Here is a 6,082-nt window from a genome sequence, read left to right on the forward strand (position 1 = left end):
AGGGGAAGGAGAAGTAAGAAGTGTTGAAAACTTCTTAGAGAAGACTCACAGGAAAAGAGGCCCTGCTGAAGAAATTTGGAAAAGGCCTTGGGAGAAGAAAAACATGTTTGACAGATCCTACAAGATTTTTGAGTACTGTGTCATACAATCTTCCTCAGCCAACCCTACAACCTCACTAGAAGCCCATTAATAAACCCTATTTCAATTGTGTTTGTGTGCAAGTAGAATTTTAATCAATGGATAGATGAGAACTCAAGAGGGAAAAGTGGTGACAGCTGACAGCCAGGCCCATCCATAGCTTGTGGGCTCTGATATAAACACATAGTTTCTCCTCACCTCCATCCCCAGTCCTGCCAGGGGCCACTGGTCAATGTCCTTGGAGAAGACTCATGGCCCAGTCTGGTTCTTCCAGTGTCTTTGTGCCCTATACTGTTCCAGTTAAGGGCTATTGTTCTTGTCTTATGTTGTTCTTTAGGGTCCTTGTTATCATTTGAAGTCATTAGATTCTGGCTCTGCTATGATTTGCCCTCAGGCATCCAAGAATTATCAATAAGATCAATGTTTAGGTGATTCTCCAAATATATTTCCAGAGGCAGTGGGCGTTAGTCTTATTACTTAACCTACAAATGGCTTCTTTCTCTAATAAAATGTCCTATGTCTTATTTCTAACTCCATTGCCTGAAATATTTGAAGAAGTGTATGTATCTTCACCTTTTATCAAAAAGAGTCCCTTCCTGATTGAGTTTCATCTGGAATCTGGATCCTCATTGTCTAATGCAATAAATCTTCCTGCTTCATACCCTGGCATGAATGGGAACATATATGAATGCTCCCATAGGAGAAGGGAACATTTTAATCATTCTAGGGCTTTAGACAGCTTTAGAATCTTCTTTAAAGAATTCCTGAATATCCCACCCATATGCCTTACAACATTTCTATATCCCCTGGGGCAGAGTACAAAATGATTATTGAATGTAGTCAGTCAAGTTCAAACTTAAGTTTGATTATATTGTTGAATTAACAGGTATCTAGACAAGGGTCCTATCCCTGATCTGTTATTCTTGCCCCCCCCATAACACACCCTCACATATGAGCAGTATTAATTTTTCTTCTGTCATGGGGGTGGGGAGATGAGGTTTGACAGGCTGCTGAGTAGCTTTTCCAGACAGGGAGTCCCTGGATCTAGGCACTGAGCCATCCTTCCCTGCTGTCCTGGGGAGCCTTTACAGAATCCTAGCTCCAGACTCTTCCACAAAACACAATCTTGCAGTGAGGAGAATGAAGTGGCTCCGGGGAAGCCACTTGGCCTTCTGAGAGTGGCTAAATAAAGTCTGTGCTGGAAGAAATGGAATGTCATCCACAGAAACACTACGGGCAAGACCTCTGAGTGTCTCCTTCCTGTGTCCAAACTTGTAAAAAATTTTTATTTTCTTCCTTCTGGAGTTACTTAAATGGGCTTCATTTTCCAAGTAGGCAGGCCCAGAGGACTCCTTTATTGGACTTGACTATTACATCGCCAGGACTCTGAGAGCCAGGGCAAAGGGTTAGCTTTGGCCTGGCAGAGTCTTACTAGCATGCTGCCAGTGGTGGAGTCACTGGCATGCACAGGAAGTCCAGAGCCTCACCCCAGGGTGAACTCAGTTGGTGGGTCAGTCTTCCTTCCTGAGCCCTAAAACTTTCTTGCCTTGCAGCTGACACAAAGCCTGAAGCACTGTCCATTCCAGCTGGTGACTTCAGCTTCAGTTCACCTAACTCCAGGGAATCATGCCGGTGAGGGGCATCTTCACAATCCACAGAAGCCCACTTACCTGCTAGAGAAACCAGATGGTTTATTAGGCTGGCTTCTGACAATTCCTGCTGAGGAAATCCATGCCTTTTCTCCTACCAGAAAATACTTCTTAGATTTGGGTCTTCTATATCCATTCTTTTTTGGTTTTTTTCCTTTCTTCCCTTAATTTCAGTATCATTTTTCATTTCTGAAGATTTAACAACCACAGTGCACTGTCACAATGCCAAATCATTCCAAGTCAACCACAGTCTTGGGTAAGCAGCTCTTCCCGAGAACTCATTGACAAGACCAATATTACGTAATTGTAGCTTGCACTGAGTATTTACCATCTGGCAGGTATACATGTTCTACTTGAGCTATCTCATTTAATTCTTGTAATTGAATTCTCATGAGTCATTGAAGTAAGGTTGCTGCATGAGACTGAGAAAGGTCACATGACTGGTAATTGATGGATTTGGAGCTCCATCCCCTGGTTTCTCTGATTCCTGAACTCCTGCTTTTATATCACTATTACAGCTAAAGCAACTGAAGGTACATTACTTGCCCAATAGACAGGTCGTACTTGACCTCCAAGGTAGTAGTTTTTAGTCTTGGTTATTCATTAGAATCACCTAAAGAGGTAAAACAGAAAAAAAAAAAAAAAAAGCAAAACCAGCTCTCCAACTGTGTCCTTAATGATTTTTATTTAATTGATCTGGGGAGAGGCCCAAACATTAGTATTTTTAGAAAGCATCCAGGGGATTCTAAAAATGCATCCAGATTTGAGAATCTGACAAATCCAACAACCCCCAGTCTAAAGCTTAACTAAACAAAATAAATGACATTTTCTCATAATTCCAAAGGAAGCAATTGGATGGACAGCTGGGTTCTCCCACCATACTTCAGGGAGAGTTGGAAAAGTCTGCACACCTGTAAATGATACCACACAGGAATCCTGGTTCCATCTGGGCATGTATAATGCTTATTCCAGGACAAAGTGCTCAGGGAATGATTGTGGTGGTGAAGACAGTTGTCAGAGTTAACATAGGGTAGAAGTTTTATAGACATTCCAAATCTTAGAGCCCAAAGACAGTAACTCATAATCAGCCAGAGGCAACTAGAACAAGTTTTGTCAAACATCAGCTCCTTGAAGCCAGTTCTGAACACACACACACACACACACACACACACACACACACACACACACTCCAGTACCTTCCAACCTATGTATGCATTCAGGAAGAGGCCCCCTCAGCAACATTCTGGGTGGATAAGCCATGATGATAGATAAGTGAGGCACGCTGGGGTTATCAGTGCAAATCATCATGGTTTGCACTGTCAGTCTGAGTGAGCAGAGGTTCATGGCAAGACTGCCCCCATCACGGAGGAAATGCAGAGAGGAATCTCTTACTGTGTGCTTGCTTAATCATTTCCACTTAACACACAGTGAAAGCAGAACTTTGTGACACACTTGCCCTGTCTGGGCAAAAGTTCTGCTTTTTCTGGAAGATCTTGGAAAAAGAAAAAAAAACAGCATAAACCCCCCCCAAAAAAACCCCAAAAGTTGGCCTTGAGGGAGGGAGAGCTTCTTAACATTTCATTCATTTAAGTAGCATCTATGGTCAGTTTCTTCCTCTGGGTGCCATGTATTCACATTCCCAGTATTGTGCTGGAGACATGATCTGAGCACAAGAGAAAGATGTCACTGTTCTGGAACAAAAATAGGATTCCATAATCCCAAGGGGAAAACAGAGGAGCACAGGAAACCCCAGTTTAAGCAGAGGACTTTCTATTCTGTCACTTAATACCTGTTTCAGGAATTTTGTGGCAATGGTAATACTGAGACAACATGAGGCAGTGTAGCATCATTGATTCTCAAACTATTAAGATGCTTCTGAGAGAGATGGCAAATCATTACTCCCCTGATCACCCATTTATTCCCACAATCACCTGCAAATGCAGCATCTAAGGGGCTAACTCCTGACATACTGAGGTCCAGGACAGTTTTCTGATCCCACCTCAGCTTTCTTATGGGTCAGGTGTGGTGCAAACATTCTGGACTTTGCATCCCTACCTCTGGGTCATCAGTGGCTCTAGAGTGCTGATGGAGGTTTTAGGGTCCCTCATTTACCTACAGGGTAAATGCAGAGCAAGTTCACGAGTTGCACTTAAATTGTTTATTTGGGATGGCTTCGTGGAGCTGATCGTTATTTTTAGGGGTTAAAGTCTTTACCTACATAAACCACTTCCTGGCAATGCTTCTATTCTAAATTGGAAATTTTAGGATGCTGTATTTCCAGGAAGGCCCTCTCATGAAGGAAAAAAAATTCAATATACAGAAAACCAAAAAAAAAAAAAAATGCACTAAGAAATACTTACCATTTAGAAGGACTGATATAGGGTTCCACTGCATACAAACCTTTCCTGGACTGGGAAACTTAGTAGGATGCATTTGGTGACAAAATACAACATAGCCTCATATTTTGCTCATGTTAAAGTAGCTCTGATGATTGCCCTTAAAAGATAGTGTGTTCTCCCAGGAAGAAACTGGGCAGCTAATATTGTCCAGAGGGATGCCCAAGGAATGACTAACAGCTCCTGGCTCTGCCCCTGCTCCGTTCTGGGTCCTCAACTTCTTTTCCTGGCTTCCAGCTGGATTTGACCAACTGGACATATTGGGAGGTGATTGGTAGATGGGAGCAAGGGAAAGCCTGAGATTTATCTGCCAACCTCCTTACCTCAGCACTGTGCCAGGCTGCAGGTCCAGTTCCAACAACACAGACCAGTGGGCTTCCAGATTCCGCCAGGAGAGTGGCCCCAGACTCAAGCTATCGTACCTTCTCCTCCTCTTCTTTTGCAGCCTGGTAGTCGTGCAGCTTGGGTAATCTTGAGTTGCTTCCTGGTCCCCGTTAGCTTTATTGCACCTCTGTCACCTGCACAGCCAGGTCCCTGCATTAAATTCTGTTTCAAACATTCTCTGTGGGTTCTGTTTTCCTAGTGCATGAACTGGTGCTCTTCAGAGAGTGTGATTTCTCCCTTTGCCTCAGGGTCCTGGTCTGTGAATAAGATTGGGTGATGTATTTACAAGCTTGATATTAGCTTCATGCTGTCTATTGATGTGGTGACCCGCATACCAAGGGAAAACATAGCATTAACATCCAAAAATTGAAATGAACCTCACACTTCAGGATGCCCCGTAAGCAAGGACTTCATTTGGTTTTCTCAGAGTAGTTTTCATTTTGAACTATAACCTCAAAACCTTTTGTTGGAAATAGGCAAGGAATAGAAAGTAAATAAAATGTTTTTTAAAAAGCAATAGATATATTCTTATTCATTTAATAATTCATCACTTCCTTATCTGTTCTCCAACCATGTGTGGTAGATTTACACCATTTCCCTCTGCGTTAATATTCTGATGCTTGGTAATAAACACATTGTAGGTGTATTCCTTATTTTTCTTGCAGTTACTGACATTGATCTATGGATTTGTTGTTTGGTTTTTGATTACTATATTTCTGGGTTGAAAATTTTTCATCATTAACACCTCTATACTTGTCTCCTAGACCCTTTTAACTATCTTTCTCTTCTTCCTTCAAAATCCTTGGATGTATTCCATAACTGCTATCAGTGAAGTCAGAAGATGGGCATGGCCATGTGATTTAGGTGAAGAGTTGTTTTGTTGGCCCTCATTTTCCTTCTCCAAAAAATATTTTATGTGATATTTTATCCCTCTCCTCCCTACTCAACTCAACTCCCAGGCAGAGATCCCAGAGGGGTACAATGTGGCACCGGTCTGAGTAATTTTGGTGGCAAGTTCCATGTACTTCTTCAACTGCCTCCCAAGCTAGTGGGCAACTAGAGAACTGGAATTGAGTGTCATCCATAGTCGGATCCATATCAGGAGTGATTCAGCAGGCAGTGACACATTAATTTGCTGGAAATGGACTCTACAGATGGCTGCCCACATGGCCTCATCAAAGCAGCCCAATGATAGCACAAGAAAAAGTTTGAGAATCAGATGTGGTTCCAATCACTGGTTCCACTGCATGCTTATTATACAAACTTCTGTAATAATAATGGCCAACAATGTTTATCAAGTTCAAACTATGTGATGGGCAGTTTTGCTGTATGTATTATCCTAATTATTCCACAAAGTCATGTGGGATAGGTTTTACAGATAATGAAACAAATTGAAAGCAATTAAGCAACTTGACCAATAACATTTAACTGGAAAGTGAGAGAGCCAGGAAATCCCCCAAGTCTTTCACCCTTTTTTGCCACTTTGCAAGTTAACTAAATTTTCCAAGTATAACT

General features: G+C 42.1%; 1 long non-coding RNA gene across 2 annotated transcripts in view; it reads right to left on the reverse strand.

The window, feature by feature from the left end:
* Positions 1-414: 414 nt before the first annotated feature.
* The window catches only part of LOC106028473 (uncharacterized), a 31,180-nt gene continuing 25,512 nt past the window's right edge, over positions 415-6,082 (reverse strand). For both annotated transcript variants that reach the window (XR_010044307.1, XR_001202099.3), the window contains 2 exons: positions 4,507-4,824; positions 415-3,450 (listed from right to left, as the gene is read on the reverse strand). This is a non-coding gene — a long non-coding RNA (uncharacterized LOC106028473). The remainder of the gene's footprint in view (positions 3,451-4,506; positions 4,825-6,082) is intronic.

Source organism: Cavia porcellus, unplaced genomic scaffold (assembly GCF_034190915.1).
Source record: "Cavia porcellus strain 051 isolate PalLab524CR breed Dunkin Hartley unplaced genomic scaffold, mCavPor4.1 scaffold_28, whole genome shotgun sequence".
Taxonomy (NCBI): domain Eukaryota; kingdom Metazoa; phylum Chordata; class Mammalia; order Rodentia; family Caviidae; genus Cavia; species Cavia porcellus.